This window comes from Cupressus sempervirens, chromosome 3 (genome assembly GCF_028749045.1).
Source record: "Cupressus sempervirens isolate cs-2001-9-10 chromosome 3, ASM2874904v1, whole genome shotgun sequence".
Classification (NCBI taxonomy): Eukaryota; Viridiplantae; Streptophyta; class Pinopsida; order Cupressales; family Cupressaceae; genus Cupressus; species Cupressus sempervirens.
The window spans coordinates 42,055,021-42,075,192 of record NC_143120.1 but is presented as its reverse complement, the minus strand read 5'-3'; positions in this window follow the sequence as shown (position 1 = coordinate 42,075,192).

Below are 20,172 nucleotides of genomic sequence, written 5' to 3'. Positions count from 1 at the left end.
TGGCTACACTGTTCATTCATTTTATTCATCAACCCTATCCTGTCGAAGCAAGGCAACACAAGAACACAAAAGATATACCCGTTGAAGACTATACAACTTAGTTAGTTTCCCACCTAAAGTTGTAGATATTTATCCATAAATAAGAAGAATATCAACTTTTCTAGGGTAGGTAAAATTGATGATTTATCTTCGATTTCATTGTAACACCATAGTTATGAATGGAAACAATATTTTCTACAATTTGGCTTCCTAGAAGTAGTTTCTCTGTCTCACCCAGTGCATGTTAGCATTTCTAAGTTGTGTTTTGAGTAGAAGAATCTTGGCATGCTTGGTATGCGATTCATTTATCTTTGGCAGTAGTGAGATCTTTCTATTTTGTTGCTATTATATTCCTTGGCTTGGATTAAACTAAATGATCTTATTTACTTTTGTACTCATTCATTTACAACTATTATTTGTCCTAGATTGATTAAGTGAACATATGTTTATGTTATCCTACCATTCAAGAATGTATTGTTGATAATAATAGAACAAAACTATAATATAGGTAGATTAAATCTCTAACTCTATAGGCACTCTCATTTATGTTATTTATTTCCTGTACACCCTAGTTCTTGGTAGACCTTGAAAATTTCCATGTCAAATTAGAAATTTTTAGTTTCTCCTTAAAAAATACCATGGTAGACATGTTTTTTTCCATTTCAAATGAAGAGGTTGGAGGTACCCATAAAATAGCAAAAATTTTCTATTTCGGGTGACATAAGAACACCTGGGCAACTGAGGATTGATGGCCCACAAAGTAGTGATTTTTGCAAGATCACACATATCGATACAAGATGACCACAAAGTGGCAATTTTTTTTGTTTCAGAGATGTACTTGAGAAGGGAATGCAAAGTAGCGACTTTCGTTGTTTCAAGGGGAGAAGACGAAACATATAGCAAAGTTGCGAAAAAGAGATTAATAAACACTTAAAAGGGTGAAAGAAGCCATTTTATGTACATCAAAGTAAAAGTCACTAATGACAGAATGTTTGAAATGATAGATTAGTGAAATAGAGACGCAATCACTTGTGCAAAATGTTTGAAGTCATAAATGAAGAATTAAAGGTCAATTAAAGGCAATAATTTATTTAAAGAAGTCACTCTCTACGAAATACCATTACAAGTTGCAAAAGGATTTGGAGAATAAGTGAAGGAGTTGGGAAACTACAGTAGGAAGCCTCAAAAATCCACAAGTTCAATTCTCTCTCTAAATTTGAATTCTTTCTCAAATGACACCTAAGAAAGAAGCTACTACTAAGAAGGAAATGACTGTTAAGAAAGACAAAGGTGAGAACATAGAAAAAACTATATAGAAGACAATCTTAGATTTATTTCCTAATTATTTAGCTACTGGTTCTATGTCTACATTCTTTGATGAATTTAGTGGATGTAATGATGCAACTTTTCAAATTTATGGTAGGTCATCGTCCTAGTATTTTTATGCATATAAGGACGAAAAAGAACATAAAAACAATGCTTGGCGACTTAACCTAGGAAAAATCATTGTTCCAAATGTATATGTGGACATAGAACTCATTAATATTTTAGTTGAATGTTATGAACAAGCTAAAAGAATAGTTACAAATCCAGATGGGATGCCCCTAGTAGTTATAACTAGGTCTTGTATTGAGGAATGTTTTAGATTAAGCATTCAAGCCCTAACTAAGATAGACATGACTTAGCTTAGGGTTGATTATGAAAAAATAATGAAGTTTAGGCTATTAGATATCACACACTTCATGAATAGGGGCCAAAATAACATACTAATGCCAGTTGAGAACATGGGCCCTCATCCCATTGACAAGTTTATGATTTTTTTCAAAAATAGTTTTTATGGGTGGGCTCAGCTATTTGGAGAGGAATCTAAAGAGAAATTTCCTTTTGACTACATGTACATGTCTATGGGAATTTAGAACCCACATTCCTATTTAGAGGTTGATTTTTCTAGTGAGATTGAGAGAACCCTTCATACACTTTTGGCTAGATGGAAAACTGCTAAATCATTCAAGAATCACTCTCTGTTGTGTTATCTTTTATTATTTCAAAATGTTGACCAATTTAAGAGTTCTCTAAAACTTACTACTACTAATGAGCAATGAAGTCCATTACCCATTCAAATGGGGTACAAGTCTTGGAAAAAACATAGAAGGGATGTGGATTTCAAGACCTTTAGGGATGTGTTTATGGTATGGATTATTAGATTGCATAGAGGTTCCATCACTAGAATCCCTAAACAAATCAAGGTAATGTTGATGCCAAAGGAATACCTACCTAATGGAAAATATAAGTTAAATTTTGGGGACTAGATATGCAAACCTAATTTCACATTGATTAGGTTGTATGGATGTAGGCAATAGTCCCACATACTACCTCAATTCATGGCTTAGAGGGTGGGTTTCCTTGAGGTTATATGGTAGCTGATGTGGATTGAAAAGGGCATTTCACAACTTAGGAAGAAGGGGAATCACATGCCCCATTTCATGAAATTTGATGGTTTCATAATAGGATACTCAAACATAAAGGAGGTACAAGAGTATATTATGAATAATTTTGGTTTCAGAGTGCAAAGGCAAGACAATATGATCTAGAGGAACATATCAAGTCTTTTTTTGCAAGACAAGATCATCAATTCAATTTTGAGGAAGATATTATAAGGCATTGCGATCATATTCCTAATATTATGTAGAAGATGAAGAAGTGGAGTATTTTGATAAACATTGAGAAGCAAAGCTCAAGTGCAAGATTTCATCATTCCTATGATGAGGTCAGATTAGAAGCAATCAGAGTTGATAAATGTATTCAAAAATTTGATGAGATACATCAAGAATATATAAAATAGAAAAAGGGAGAGGAACTTGAGCAACCTCAATGCTCGCTTGCTCAAAAGAAGAGAAAATTGTTAGCAGGAGGGCCAACTTAAGAACCCAAGCTAGTGTATCTGAGGAGAGTAGAAGCCCACTAGTCTCTTATGAAGAATTAGATGATGAAGGGGGGTCAGAGGAGGTTTCCGATATACTAAAATGTTTGAAAGTAAGTACCGGAGTTAAATAACCACAACTTGCACTAGTGTTCAAGTAATAAATCCATTTGTTCATGCATTAACAATGGAGAATGACACACCAATTGACACTAAGGATGAGAGGGAGGTAATTTCTCAAAAGTTCATTGAATAGGAAGACTTCACTTGGGCATAGGAGTTTATGGACTTTTGGGTCAAGTACATGATGAAGGACTTTGATGAAAAGAAGAAGAGGCTGGAAGGGATTGATTAATCTCAACATTTTGTTGTAATCCAACATATGATAGATGAATTGCATCTTGATGACATAAACTACACCAAAGAAGATGCCAGAGAGATTGTATGTAAGAGTGATATCATCATTGTGCCTAGTCTTATGCTTAAGGAATTATTTCTATTGGACCAAGTAAGGAAGCAAGATTATGCCACATTTTCCACTAAAATTGAAACTTTGGAGAATATAGAAGGGTCAAGGTTTTATCCAAAAATTGAAACCTTGGCTACTTGGGTCACATTTAAAGGTGATAAACCCAAGTTAATTAACATCTCCATAGGGATGCAGGTAATTACAGTTGTCCAAACTATAGATAATACTAATCCTTTAGTATCTAAAAATGAATTGATGCACAAAGTGATGTTCAATAGGCACAAAGGAAGCACATGAAGGAGAGAACTAAAGAAATGTAGATAAGAGAAATGGACACGAATGCCATCATTAATAAAGTTCATATATAAACAATAAGGTTGGAGAATCAACTAAATAGCATGAAGACCCTTCCAACACTTGGAGCCATTGTTGTCACCAATCCACAATACCCACCATTAAAATCAAAGAAAAGAAGATTGAGGAAATCAGATATAAAGACATACACGATGAATGCACTTATAGGAACCTTGATGATATCTTGGCATTTAGGTTTAAGATGATTATGGAATGGTGCAATGAGGTACATAAGGGCATTTAATGCTTGAATAATATGATTGACTTCCTTAAAAATGTCAAGGATGTATTACTAGAATTGGAAAGGAAATTGAAGTCTTCTAGGTTTAAGTTGGATAGATTATATGAGGTAACCAAGAGGGATCTAGATGCTCCTTGACTAATTAAAGATATAGTAGATATGTTGAGGCTATACAAAATAAATTGTCCTATATGAAACAAGAGCAATAAAAATCTAAATAGAGGTTACTATGCAATGCCCCTCCTACAAATCCTTGGGACAAGGATGAGTAAAGGCTAATTTTGTTTTTAAAGGTAAGATGTAACATAAATAACTTACGCTAGATAGAAATGGAAGACTAACATTAGCCAACACCAAAGATCCCCCAAGTGTCACTACTTACCAACTTAGAATCAAAGATCATATGAATCATGAGAATTCCTAAAGGAGATTTTCCTTTTAAACACAAAGTAAAAGTTATTAGCATGGTTAAGCATACATGTCCATTTCCAAATAACCATAACAATAAATAATAATAAGAAGAGACCCTCAAATGGTCATGCACAAGATGAGGGCTAATGATTACAATAATTCATCTACTAGACACTGTGCTAAAAGATAAATGACGAATCCTGAAATTTGATGCTAAATCCAAAATCTAGAAACCCTAAAATTAGGCCAAGTCTGAAATCTTGTTAGATGAAGAAATCTAGAATCTTTATCTTAACTCCTACATGGTAGGAATCCATCTCAAATCAATATTCACATATATAAAATATATCATAAGTATAATTCTTATACTTAAATGATATATTTTATACACCCATAACTAATATGTTTTAATATAGGAAGATGCAAGACCCAAAAGGGTATTCAAAACCAACATTTAGACTTCCTGAAGTAAATTTCCTTTGTTTATCATGCAAGAAAACATAGTCAACCTTGTGTGAGTTAGGTACATCCTTGTGTGAGCTTTTCCCACGAGCCATACGAGTTACCAAATCAGGCTCGCTTGAGACCATGTTCCACCTTGTGTGGTATGGCTTAACTCTATTAGAATATCGTGTGAATGTTCTCTTATCGTAAGTTTTATTACCCAATTATTAATTTGGTTATCACTTGTTTGAAACCTCTTCATGTTACCTTGTCAGCTACTTCTGGGCTAGGTTTCACGAGAGGCACAAACACATTGACATTAATGCGATAAAATTCTTCATATACCCATAAAAAAAGTTTATATCCAAATACAAAACAACCAGATATCATCATAAAGTATCATGTCACGTCATTAGCATCACCATGCAGATATGATCGAACTAAACAATGTAGCAACTAACATCTATTAGTTGTGATATTGGCATTCAAATTCATGCCTAATCATTGAAGCATCTCAAAAGAACATAAACATGAATATCATAAAGTATCTCTCAAATCATTATAGGCCATGGTATGAATGCAAACATGGGAGACACTACATCCTCCCCCACTAGGTATGGGCTTACTCTTGGAAGCCTATAAAAAGATTGGGGTACATCTCTCTCAACTGTGTGGCATCCTCCTAATTGGTTGAAGTCTCATCACGTGGTTCCCATTGGATGCTTATCTTGTCTATGTCTTGACCCTTGAGGTTATGCTTGATGTTTGTTAACTACCACAAAAGCTCTATGGGATCTACATATTGACCCTATGGCAAGACATATTGTCAATTACTACCAAAACACTTAAGTCATCATGGAAGACAACATAAGCCAAGCAACCATAAATAATAGTGTTAACATAGCTCTAGTGTAAACTATGTTATCAATGATAACCAAGCTAAAATTGAGCAGTGTCAACTGAGTTGATAGTATCTACTAAGCTATAGTGTCAACCGAGTGTTTGTCTTCAAGCAGTGTCTACTGAGTCACTAGTCTTGACCAAGTCATTTTTGCTCACCGAGTGATCAATGTGATCCAAGTGCATAGTGTTAATTGAATGCCATAGTTGTCGAGTTCCACTATGTTTCCCATGTATTAGCTTATCACCCAAGGGGATAACTAGATGTGAGTATCAACATTGAGTTGACCTAGTATATTATTGTTTGGAACTATTATGACATCTTTGTAGATGATTAGTTAATGCAATTATTTTGGATGGATATAAATACAAGTTACTTTGTTTATCCAAATGGAGAAAAAGTATTAATTAAGAAACATTGCATAGAAGTGAGTATGATAGAATAGAGTAATTAGAAGGCTATGAGTAGCACATAGGAAAAGTAGAAGCAAAGACTCATCTATTACAGTTAGATGATCAATGCACATCAAAGAATCTTATTCAACAAATCAAGTTGCAAAGCAAAGATCAATTCACTGATTCATCCGAATAGGAGCATTAGTTAAATCCTTTAACTAGGTGGACCTAACAATCCTTACAAAATCTCTTAACTAAGTAAATACTTTATTGTATCATATAAATCCTTTCACAAGGTGGACCTAACAATTCTTCTTACTTTTAACTAATTCGATGACTAGAAGTGGTCAATCATAAGCCTTAATAGGCAAACTTTATTACTATAGTAGCGAAGCATTGTGGGTGTCATCCTTAGCCTAGTTTTTCCTTCTACTTGGAGGGTTTCTAGGTTACCAATTCTTGTGTCAAACTCGTATGATGTTGTTACCTTTATTGCTTTATGTTCCATGCATGCAAGTAGATTAGATAATCTATTGAAGTGGGATTAAAAGAAAGAAGTTTAAAGTTATTCCCGATTCAACCTCCCCCCACTCTCAGTCATCAGTCATCATTAAATTTCCAACAATTGGTATAAAAGCCTAGTTCTCTTATTAAAATTTTAGCAACTTGAGAGAAAATATGAAGAAATGAAAGCATACAAGCTAGAGAAAACCATTGAAAATGACAAACTGGATCTGCATCTAGCCATTGAGCAGATCAAGAAACTGAAGAACCAACTCTCTCGTTCTTTGAAAAGAAGAAAAGAGTTAGTAGTATAGATGAATGATAATACATATATAGAAGAAATAATTGAAGATATTTGTAGATAACGAAGTTCAAATCAAGAACATGCAACTATAGAAGATCTACTTGGAAGGAAGCTCACTCTATAAGAAGAAGTCAAGAAATTAAAAAGGGAACATAAAATTCATTCATTCAGGATTATGCAAAGTTATGGAATAGAAGAACAAAACTGAAAATGAAAAAGAGATGGTAGATGAAGGAAAAATATTACTCAACACCAGACTAGAAGAAAAGGACAATGAAATTGTTAGGAATAAGGTGTCTCAACCTTGGATAATTCCTATTCTTATTATTTGTTTTGTAAAATGTATTTTTGCAAATAATATGTAAATTTGAGTGTACATGTGTCGGCATCTTGAAGTGTGTGAAGGAGATCATGGCTGAAATGGTTATGACGGATTCCTATGATGCATAAGAGCTATTTAAGGAATGACCTATGCCAAGTGTAAGAGCATCTTATCACATTGGGCTTATTTGGGCACCCAAGAATGAGTGGTTGGTGTGTGTAAGAGAATATGCCAAAAATAGGTTGGTATGACAGATTCCCTTACACTTCTCTTGTGACCGCTATTTTTGGTGGATTCTCTGGCAAGCTTTCATTGCCTATTCAAGGGATGGACACCCTTTTCTTGGTATTGCATGTACATGTGGCATTGTGCATGGTTCTTAGTGGTTGAGCCATGAAAAATGACCAACTCCTTTGTGGGCATTTTGCTGGGTCTTAAGATGTTCATAAAAGCAATATTGCATGTTGTAAATGCAAGAGAGATGAAGAGGAGAGTGTGCAGGTACTTAGGTGCCGCTGGAGTCTTCTGTTGTCGCTGTTGAACTTGCATTGCAATTGTACTATAACCTTGTGTTGAAGATAATACATTGTGAAGGTTCTAGAGGGGTGGGGTTGTTTTACCGAAAGGTTTTTCCCACCTAGAAAATCTTTATGTTATGTGTTTCTTTCTTTCTCTATTTTTTGCATGCATGGTTGGCTGCAATATTGTTGTTTACATGATATTGAATCTATAAGTGAAAAGATCTAATAGGATTTGCACCATACTTCTATTAAGAGATTAGTGTAGGAATTTTTTTCCGCACTTGAGTTTCCTTATAGAAATACACCATCTTTCACTACATCAAGAAGATATGATAAGTCAGCTGAATAGTGCAAATCAAGAAGTCATCAATTTAAGGACAGAAAATGATAGACTCAATAATGATCTTAGAGAAGAAAAAGAAACCAATGTAAGCATGATGAAATCACAAGAAAGCATGTGTTGTTTAGTATGGAGGCTGATTAGTCCCCAAGTGGGAGATTGTTAGATTGTGATGACTGATGATGGAAGTATTGTACATACTCCATAAATCCTCGGTGGGGTTTGCAACTATTTTATCAATATTTTGTGGCCGACATGTTGTAACTAATTTTAACCCTAAAGTGGCAAAAAATAATTATATAAAAGGGCTTAGGGATAGGGTTGTTTCATTGTAATGAGGTTGTAATCATTGGATCATAATAATATTGGACTTGCTATTTGGTGGATGTAGCCCAAAGATTGGGTGAACCACATTAAATGTTGGTGTCTTGTGTTGTCTTCTGTGTGATTTATTATTTTCTATTATTGTTTATATTTGCATGTAATTGTTATTTCTATTCATGATTTTATCCTAACAAGTGGTATCAAAGAGGTTGTTTTTTTCTTAGTTATCCTTTGTAGGAATGTCTCACGGTTGAGTGGGAGCTATGGCAGATGAGGGTAAGCTAAGGGTTGAAAAGTTCAATGGGCAAAACTTTTAGTTATGTAAGATGCAAATGGAAGACTATCTTTATTAGAAGGATTCATGGAAGTTGTTGGAAGGAGAAACCATTACTAGTTTGTTATATTCTATGGGTATTGATTTTGATGAAGCAATTAGGGCTCTCTTGATTTTGTGTTCTTTTCTTGAAAGTTGGAATGACTTGGTAATGGTTGTGAGTAATTCTATTTCTAGATCTAATACTCTAAAATTTGATGATGTGATTGGTGTTATTTTGATTGAGAAAACTCATAGAAAAACCTCAAGCAGATCTACACCCATAAGTGCTTTGAATACACAAAGTCGAGGCAAAATGACTAAGAGGGAGCAATTCTGAAAATTGTGGGAGATCAAGAGGAAAGTCAAAAAGAAATAGGTCTTCATTGAGAGCACCAAATGATTGTTGGTACTATGGAAAACTAGGGCATAAAAAGAAAGATTGTTGGACTCGAAAGAAAAATGAAGGGGAAAAGCAAGATGGAGACAAGGAGGTAAATGTGGTAAGTAACAAATCCGAAGAGGATGCTTTGCTTCTACCTTTAGAGAGTGTCAATGATCTATGGGTTTTAGATTCTAGTGCTTCATTTCATGCTACACCTCATAGAGGTTATTTCATTGATTATGTCCAAGTGGATTTTGGGCTTGTTTATTTGGGGGATAATAAACCATGTCAGATTGTTGGAAAGAGAAAAGTTAAGATTAAGTTGAAGAATTGAAATCATTAGGATCTACATGAGGTAAGACATGTTCCAAGGTTGAGTAGGAATTTAATTCCAGAAAGGCAACTTGATGATGAGTGTTGTATTGTTAGTTTTAGTGATAAAAATTAGAAAGTTTCAAAAGGTTCCCTTGTAGTAGAAAAAGGTGTGAAAGTAGGCAACTTATATCTTTGTAGAGGTCATTTTTTTCCTTATACTTTAATTGTTTAAGAGAAAAATGAATGTTCAGGAACAATTGTTGTAGTTAAGTAGGGAGAAAAAATAGCTATTGTAGATTCTGATACATAGTTGTGGCACAAAAGACTTGGGCACATTATTGAGAAAGTTATGAAAGAACTTCATTGAAAGAAAGTTTTACTAGGTCTGAAATGTGTTAATATGGATTTCTGTGAAAGTTGTGTGTATGGAAAACAAAAGAGAGTGGTTTTTGTGAAGATTGGGAAGGAAAATAAAAGCAAGAAATTAGAGAACGTACATATAGATGTATGGGGATCAACTTAGGTATCCTCCCTTGGTGGCTCTCATTATTATGTTACATTTATTGATGATGCAAAAAAAAAAGTATCAGTTTATTTTCTTAGAAAAAAATGATGATGTATTTCAAACTTTTAAGAAATGGAAATGCTTGGTTGAAAATGAGACTAGTAAGAAGCTAAAATGTCTCAAATCTAATAATGGTGGTGAGTATTATAGTCATGAATTTGAAGATTATTGATCCACTCATGTTATTCATAGACAAAAAATTGTTCCAAAGACTCCATAGGAAAATGGAGTGGCCGAACACATGAATAGGACTATAATGGAGTGTGCATGGAGCATTAGGTTGCATGTTGGGTTACCATTAAACATGTGAGTAGAGGCTATCAATAATATTGTATATTTGATTAATAGAAGTCCCTCTACTCCTTTGGGTTGTGATAGTCTAGACAAAGCATGGATTGGTAAGAAGGTGAATTATTCTTTTCTCAAAAACTTATGTTGTGAAGAATTTGCTCATATAGATTCTTAAAATAGAACCAAGCTGGAAGCTAATACAAAGAAATGTATATTTGTTTGATATGGCATCGATGAATTTGGTTATAGACTTTGGGATTTTGAAAATTGTAAAATTATAAGAAGCAGGGATGTCATATTCAATGAGAAAGTGTTGTACACATATTTGCTACATCAACATGATAAGAAAAAGGATGATTATGTAGTGCTAGATGATACTCCAAAAGATGATGTTCCGGTAATTCCTCATGATGTGCAACAATTGCAACAAAAAATACAATACACACTAGTAAATTTTAGACAGTCAAGAAGGCTAAGTAGACCTCCAAAAACATTTTATCCTTCTTTGTGTTCTATTTTACTAACTGATGCTTGTGAACCTAAATGTAATGATGAAGCTATGCAAGTGGATACAAAGATTCAATGGGCGTCTACAATGAAAGACACAATGAACCCTTTACTTAAAAATAAGACATGAGATTTATGTAAGTTTCCTGCAGGTAAAAAGTCTTTTCAAAATAAGTGGGTTTACAGGTTAAAAGAAGAGGATGGAGGCAAGAAACAAGTTAAAGCTAGGTTAGTTGTAAGTGGATTTGCATGGAAAAAAGGCATTGATTTCGATGAGATATTCTTTCCTATTTTTAAAATGAATTCTATCCATACTGCTTTAAGTATTCTAGCCACTAAAAAATTTCATTTGGAGCAATTTGATGTTAAAACAACCTTCCTTCATGGTGATTTGGATGAAGAGATATATATGGCTTAGCCATAGGGATTTGAAGTCAAGGGTAAGGAGAACCCAGTGTGCAAACTAAAGAAAAGTTTATATGCCTTGAAGCAAGCACCACGGAAATGGTATATAAAATTAGATAGTTTTATGAATGAGCATGGATATAGTAGGTGTCATTCAGATCATTGTGTTTATTCTAAGAGGTTGGATGATGACAGTTGAATTATTTTATGTTTATATGTTGATGATATGTTTGTAGCTAGGTCTAACAAGGATCACATTAAGGGGTTGAAATGCTAGTTAGCTATAGGGTGCTTGATGTATGCTATGGTATGCACAAGGCTAGATATTGCACGTGCAGTGGGAGTCATTAGTCAGTATATGAGTCATCCAGGAATTGAGCATTGGAATGCATTCAAATGGATTCTGAGATATTTTAGAGGCACATCTTGTAAGTGTCTACATTTTGGGGGCTCTACTACTAATTTATAGGGATATTTTAACTCAGATTTGGTAGGGGATATTGATACCAGGTGAAGTACTATATGTTATGTATTTACTATTGGTGGGGCAGTTGTGAACTAGGTTTCTAGGTTACAAAAGGTTAATGATTTATCCACTATAGAGGAAGAGTATGTTGTTGCTACAAAGGTAGCCAAGGAGATGATATGGCTTTAGTCCAACTTCATAGCTCATCAAGATCACTTGCATGCAAATAACTTGCTAAAGAGAAACCAAAGAAGGAAAGGAAGAGGTTAGAGAAACTCAACAAAGTGAGAGAAATTATATTGCAACAATGAAAACTGAAATTGCTATACAATATGATATGATAATACACTAGGAGAGCTTATTTATAGAGGCCTCTAGGAAGCTTCTAGAACAAGCTAGAAAGTGCTAGGAGATAAGTGTGACAACTAAGCATATGTTCAGAAAAGGTGGATTACCCTCCATGTAGGTGAGAAGATAAGTATGATTAGGTAGAAACAAACTCTCATGTTGTCAAAAAATCCTAGGTGACAACTAATAACTAAATGCATTTATCCTAAGTAAACTTAAGTAAAGTGTAAATAATAATTATTTACTCTAACACCCCCCCTTAAGTGCAACTTAGGAGAGTGTACTTGAGCTCACAACAAATAAGATGAAATGCAAAATGGGTCCCGATAACAAGGCCAAGTTAGGTACCCATGTACAAATGCAAAGAAATGCAATACAATCTCTATAAACTAGAGAAAAAAGAGAAAACCCAGTGGGAAAAACCCCTCTCCAAAAAGAGATAGCATAAAACCTAGTGAAGGACTAAAGAAGCCTCCAACTAGAGGAATGTCTATGAAAATAGGAACAAAGATAAGATCACAAAGAACATCACTGAAGGATGAAGAATTCATAAACTCTATCAATAAGAAACTGCTAAGCTCAAGAACCTCCACTAAAATAGAAGACCACAACCAAAGTAGGAATGCCAAGAAGAGTGTCTATATGGTAGATGATACATCTCACCAAAATTCATAGGTATCCAGCCACTGCAATTGCCTAGTACATAAGATCAAATATTGAATACATAGCTCACTCCATCAAACCATCAAACCAAGGAAGCATTAAAACAACGAAATAGCCCCCCATTAATTTAGATGGGGTGAGGTGACAAGCAACTAAAAAATTGGGCCAAAAGTCTTCTGTAGAAAGAACCAAGAATAGTGAGAGAGAGGAAGAGGTACAAACATCTATAAAGGCACGTGTCACTAACACATTATGGGGCTAATGTTGTGGAAGGGACACTCACTTGACAAAGGAAGAGGGCATAAAAATAGTAGCAACTAACCCACCCATGTCACTCTATAATATAGTGTGAGTATAACTATCTCAAAACAATGTTCAAGATCCTCAAATGCAAGAGTGGTAATTTAGCTCAGTGTGTTTGCATAAAGATGATTACAAATTATATAAAAATGATCAATAAAAGAAAAATGCTAATACAATAGATAGTACAACCCAAAAGAAAAGATCCCATGCCATGAAAATGATCCTCAGACCTGGAACACCCAAGATATCCACCATGTTGCAAAAAAAACAAAAAATTTGATAGAAAGAGCATGGGATAGAATCTAAAAGAAATTACAACATTTTTAAAAATTAGATAGAACCAACTTTCGAAAAATATAACATTTTCAAAATTCGAAGATGGGATGCACAAGATATGCTTGCTAGAGTGAAAAATAGAATAGCTAAATTTGACTACAAAAATAGGCAACAAAACTACATCAAAACTAAAAACTACCTACACCAATGTCTCTATCTTAGAACTAGCTTTTTGGTGTTTCTTTTGGATCGGAAAAAGACCTTTATATGCTCAAGTTATGGCCAAAAAATTGCGAGTAATTCAAAAAGGGACCTGAAGGGGACGCATGAGTCTAATGTCATGCTGACATCAACATTTTACTAGCCTAAAATTAATGGCTTGGAGGTCATTGAGGCAAAAAAAGACTGCCATGTGGCTGCCACATGGCAGTGCGTCATAAAATCCACGTTGTAGTACGGCCTACAAAAAAATTAACGTGGCATGACCATGTGGAAGGTGTTGATGTGGCACCCATACAACATGGCACGTGTAGAAAATTCCATGTGGGAAGCTATAGAGTAGGTGGATAGTGGGTTTCTATAGAGTAGAGGAAGAGGAGGTGTCACTAGTTGTGCAGTGGCAGGTGGGAGGCCGCAATCAATGGCGATGGTTGGTTGGAGGCTCGCTAGCAATAGTTGGGCTCTAGTGTCATAGTGGCGATGTGACTCACTATGCCAAACCTTAGGCTAAGCATGAGAGGCATGGAAACAACACTGGGTGCTGAGTAACCACTTTTTTATATATATATTTCTGTGCAAAAATCATCCGTACGACCCCCAAAGTTAAAATTTATTCCCTCCTGGAGAAATGTTATTCAAAATGGACAAATTTTATATGGATTCTAGCTATCACAAGGCTTTTGATCATAGTATAAACATCTATTTGAGGCCAAAGTGCCTCAAAAAAATGCTCTTCCTCCTGATTGAAAAAAAATCACAAACAAACTAGGGTTTGTGTCTTTAAATTGCGGCTTCAAAAATCCTTCAAACCAAGAAGTAGTAGGGAGGCTCTAATACTATGTATAAGTTGATGAAAACCAACTTCATAGCTCTCCAAGATCACCTACATGCAAATAATTTATTGAAGAGAAACTGAAGAAGGAAAGGAAGAGCTTGTAGAAACTTAACAAAGTGAGAGAATTTATATTGCAACAATGAAAAATGAAATTTTTGTACAATATGATATGATAGTACACTAGAAGAGCCTATTTATAAAGGCCTCTAGGAAGCTTCTAGAACAAGCTAGAAAGTGCTAGGAGATAAGTGTGACAACTAAGCATATGTCTACAAAAGGTGGATTATCCTCCATGTAGGTGAGAAGATAAGTATGACTAGGTAGGAACAAACTCTCGTGTTGTCAACAACTCCTAGATGACAACCAATAACTAAATGTATTTATCCTAAGTAAACTTAAGTAGAGCATAAATAATAATTATTTACTCTAACACTTCTTGGAAGAATTGGAACACCCTCAAAGGGATAATTATTTGTTTACAAATAGTTAGAGTGTCATTCATCTTGCAAATAATTCAACTCTACATTCAAAGAAAAAACACATTCAGTTTTGGTACCTTTTCATTTGGTCAGCTTTGGATCATGGATAGTTAAAGTTGGACAAGATACATAAAATCCAAAAGATATGTTTAGAAAGGTAGTGACAAGGGAGAAGCTAAATTCCTCTTCAACTTTGATTGGTCTTCTAGACTGAATAGGAATAAAAGAACAACAAAGTCTAGGGTAGTTTGATCTAGTGGGAGCCTCATGGAGTAACATCATAGCTACAAGATTGTTGTTTAGTGTGGAGCCTGATCAATCCCCAAGTGGGAGATTGTTATATTGTGGTGATTGATCAAGTAAGTACTATACATACTTCATACTTTAGTGTTTACCTCCAAACTGATTTTGGTGCTCCATGATGAATTCTGCCCTTTTTATTGAGAATACCCCAAAAAACAAAAATCTTCTTGCAGAGCATACCAGTGAAGACTTGTTCAAAATCTAACCCCAAATCTGGAAAATTTATCTCCTCCCAGTTCTAACGGTATGTTGCACTACATATTCTGGATAAAAATTGCCCTCCTACGGTTGATTTGAAAATCTGGCTCCCAAATTGTAAACAATCATTAAAATGAAAAATTTAAAAGTGTATATAGTTGAAACTATATAAAAACTTCAATTCATTTAAAATGTTTCAAATTTGAAATTCATACGTGACATACTTCTGAGCTTCCAATTTTATTACTTTTTTATATCCCTTTGCCACTTGTCAATTCTCTATTGGCCATCACCATTTGAAATATTTTTAATTAATTAATTAATATTAATTAATTCTTTTAATTCCTCCATCTCCATCTCTCGTAGCACCGAAGGGCACACACTTTCCATCTCTGACCACACGGCTTAATATATTAATCCTTTTAATCTTATAAAAATCAATCCTTTGGCTTCCTGTAGCATCGTAAAGCCTTCATTCCATGCCTCCGACTCTTACGCTAATGCTCATTTCATAATGTTGGTCATAACACCATGACTTTTTAAAATTTTCCATCCGCTCATACTAGAAGAAGCCCATTGTAGCATTGTAAAGCCTCAACATTTCAACCTTTTCTCATATGTTGGTCATTGTAGCACCGTAAAGCTTTGATTTTTGCTTCCCAGGCATACGCGAGTCAAAATACTTTGACTTTGGCCCCAGTGGCCCCCTTTATAGGTCGAGCCTACCACATGAGCTTGCAGCTTCCATGGCTCTATGGTACTGGTTGGATGCATGTTTAAATGAAGCTATCACTCAAGGATTCCTAAATGCAAATAGTAATTCGAATTAATCAATCCCAACAACAACTAGATCTTTGCCCCTTTTCTTCTATATTGGTGCAAATCACACGTGCCCTAGTTTTAACTATTTACCCTACTTTGGTTTGCTTGCTTTTAATGCTCGGGATTGTATCTATTCTCATCACTATGTGCTATGACTATATAATAGATTGGGTTTCAACTCTAAGATTAAAAATTCAAGTGAAATGATAAATTATGCAGTAATAGTCTGCTCATGTTTCAGACATGAAATGGAAGGAGTAGATAGAAAAAATAAAAGCTTTAAATCAATAAATTCATTGAAGATCCTTATGTTTGAATGTTTTTTTTTTACTTTTCATTTTATCAAATCTTTATACGCATGAGGTGTTGACCTTGCTATGTTGTGGTATTCTTCTTCACTGTAGATGCCGCTACTTACAAAAGTCACCTCTACTGCAGCTTCCTACATATAATTAAACTTCATCTACTTGTCGCAGATGCTCATCCTCTGAGATATGTGGAGTACATTTTCATTTCCCTTTTTATTTTATGAAGGTCCCAATTATCTACCACTGATATTAATTTGTGCATTACTAAGTAATCCAAAGAATATTACATAATACCAAAACCAGCAATGCATAAATGATTCCCCTTATATGTACCAATTACAATTTGAATACCTCCAATCCATACATAACTCCATCAATCTGATGTAATCAGTTGGGCCCCAAAATGGGTCTGACTAATTTTTTTGTTTTGTTTTCAAACATCTCATGGCATAGAAAATTGATCCAATGATCTTTTCAAACTATCCAAAATCAAAATCAAGCACTGAATCATTACTTGAAACTCATTTTATCACTTTATGCAAACCGTGAATTCTATGTTAGGAGGCTTGTTGCCTAGCTTTAAAAACTGGCTAGAACACCTAATCAGGCTCTGAAAATAGGCACATTCATTCTTTGTTCCACATATTCTTACTATATCAAATCTCATCTCATGAAAAATTCCTAGTCAAAAGATACTGACTATCGCAGTTGCTTACTTAAAATCACCTGCACATAAACATCTCAGAAAACAATAAAACATGTTTGGAATCAGCTTCAAAAACTAGGTAAACTAACACTTGGGGAAACAAAAATTGGGGTTCTGGTTCATTATAATGAGGAAAATATGAATCTGTGATTTGGGCTCATGATGAATAACAAGAAACATTTTTGAAAATGGTCAAAGTAGGCTACATAGAATTCAATGATTGGAAACAATGGCAAAAAAGCATTTTTACAAATGGAATTGACTTGGGAAAGTGTGTAGACAGATTCGTCAAGGCTTGAAAATTGGGACACTTGAAGTATTTTTAGAGTAGAATGTAGGGGTACAATCCATTTGGTCTAGATAATCACAGATTTCAAATTATGACATCGCAAACATGGGTACTGATTAATCTGTAGTTCATGACACCAGTGAAACTTTATAAATTGCAGATGGAATTGTGTTTGAAAACTGATCAAACAGATTCATCATAAGCTCAAATCAGGAACATATAAATTCTATAACCCCTAGAATATGATGTAAAAGGAAATTTTATATTTGAGTCAACTGGTCAAAAGTTATGATAAGTCAAATAGGGCCTTCTAGAATTTTGCACAATTTGCAAATGCATGAAAACAGTAAACCACCAACTTTGAGGGGTTTGAAACCTAATCAAAAAGATTCAAAATGAATTTAAACTTGGTGCATAGGTTCTTTGATATGCATATTATATATACCCAAAGTGGCGGGTCATAAAAAATTTCTAGGTTAAAGATATTCAAAGGAAAACTGGGCTTCCTATCACTGTTTGACACTTGGGCAAAAATGCAGAACTTGAAGACAACTCAAAATGAAACCTTGCAGAATGGTTTGAAATGTCAGTTTATCAATACAAAACATATGCATATGTCAAATGAAGGGTGTTAAACAACTAAAACATGACCTAAGCCTTGAAATGACAACCAATTACATATGCACGAAAGGCATTCATAAGGGGGGTCAAAATGATTCAAAATTTGGAATAGACACTCAAAATGGGAATGCAATTTTGAGAGCCATCATGAGGTGAACATTGATCAAATGAGAGACATCATTGAGGCTCTCATCAATGAGCCTATAGATCCTAAAGCTACCTATTTCAGAACTTATGAAGAAGCCAAGACCAAAATCTCACATAGGATTCAGATTCCTCAAATCTTGAAGTGAGGAAAGAAAAGATTAGAAAACCTTGAGAAGACATTTGCCAAATTTGATTCTCATCTCATGATTTCCAAGGGTAAAGGTTATGATGTATAAGAGGAAGAAGAGGAAGGTGGTCAAGAGGAAGAAGAGGTAGAGGAACCTCCCAAGAAGAAGCCAAAGAAAACATCAAAGAAATCAATAGGGTCTTCTACCCTATGACTACTACTTCCAAGCCCAAAAAGCCAACAAGGAAATTGAGAATGAATGATGATGATGATGAAGATGAAGGTAATTCTCCAATAATCTCTTAAGAAGCCCCCTCCTAATTTTGAGAAACATCTAAAATCAATAAGGGAATGGAGTGGAATAATATGATTCAATTCTTCAAATATGATTTTAGAAATAAAGAGGGGCAAAAATTAATTTAAGATGAATTAGTAGAGAAAATGCCTAGATGGAAGTATGACCTCACTAAACTCAAAGGGTATGATCTCGAAACATTACTGAAATTTGTTTCTCGCCATTGGGAAAATACAGTCAAGACAAAGAAAGAGATTAGAGAACAAACTCTAGGGAAGTTAATGCCAAACTTCTCCGAGAAGGAAATAAAGGAGGCAATGTCTAAAAATGAAAAGAAAAAGACTCCTAGATTCAAAACTTTTCAAATTATATCTAATAAAATTGAGGATGTTTTATAGTGCACATCCAATATGTGGAAAAATATTTTTGGCATAAAAGAAGAGGGAGATTTATCAAAGGTTAAGATTATTGAAGAGTTTGATCTTGAGAAGATTGCAGTAGATGTCATGGCATCTCTTCCAACCTCTATAAGCCAAGCGCACACTCCATCAAGCTCTAAGTTAAACAAGGCATCACCCAAGTTGTAGTCAAAAGAGTTGAACATAGTTCAACTAACTAATAAGGGGAAGAAAAGAAATCTTCCATCTACCCCAATGGCAATCGAGAAATAGGCTCTAACTTGTCTAAGGGAAATGCTAACTAAGAAAAGAGATAAAGTAGTCAAGCTTCCACCAAGCATTGGAGAAAAGAGTTACGAAGGTAAAAGAAAAATAAATCATACCCTCGTTAGCTACCAAGGCCAAAGGTAAGGGAAATATCATTGATGACATTGACAATGATGAAGAGATTATGATTCCAAAGTGGGACCAATCTAATATGTCTACCGAGAAAATGGACATATTGGGAGAACCATGGAAGAAAACAACCAAGTAGTAGATGCTAAGAGTAGAAAGGAACAAAAGAAAAGTTTTAGAGGACATCAGAGAAATAGTTTTCGAGGCACTGTCTATAGAGGTAAACAAAAAAGTTCCTATCATTGAACAATTAATTAAAATTTTATATAAGTTCAATGAAGATGTAGATGGACAAGCCAAACTTCTAGAAAGGGCCGAAAGGAAGTTTGAGAGAAAAGTTCTGGAAAATGTTGCACATAAAATTGCTATTGGCCAAGTAGAGCGATCTACTCTTGTGGCTACATTGGAAAATGTTATAAATAATGTTGTATCTTTATTCATAAAATTGAGTGATTCAATAATTTTCACCAAAAAAATCAAGGATAAAAATGCTAAGATTGATATGGACTTGAAATCAAGTGCTAGTTAGTTGGCACTTAACCTGAGTTCAAATTCAACTCATTTTGTAAAAGTCGTGTTTTTGATAGATCTTCAAATAGAGTTGTTAAGATAAGAGGCAAGAATAAGAGAAATGTTGATAGACATTCAGGGTATGGTACTTAGCCATATGAATATTATACAGAAGAAAATGGATCATGCAAAG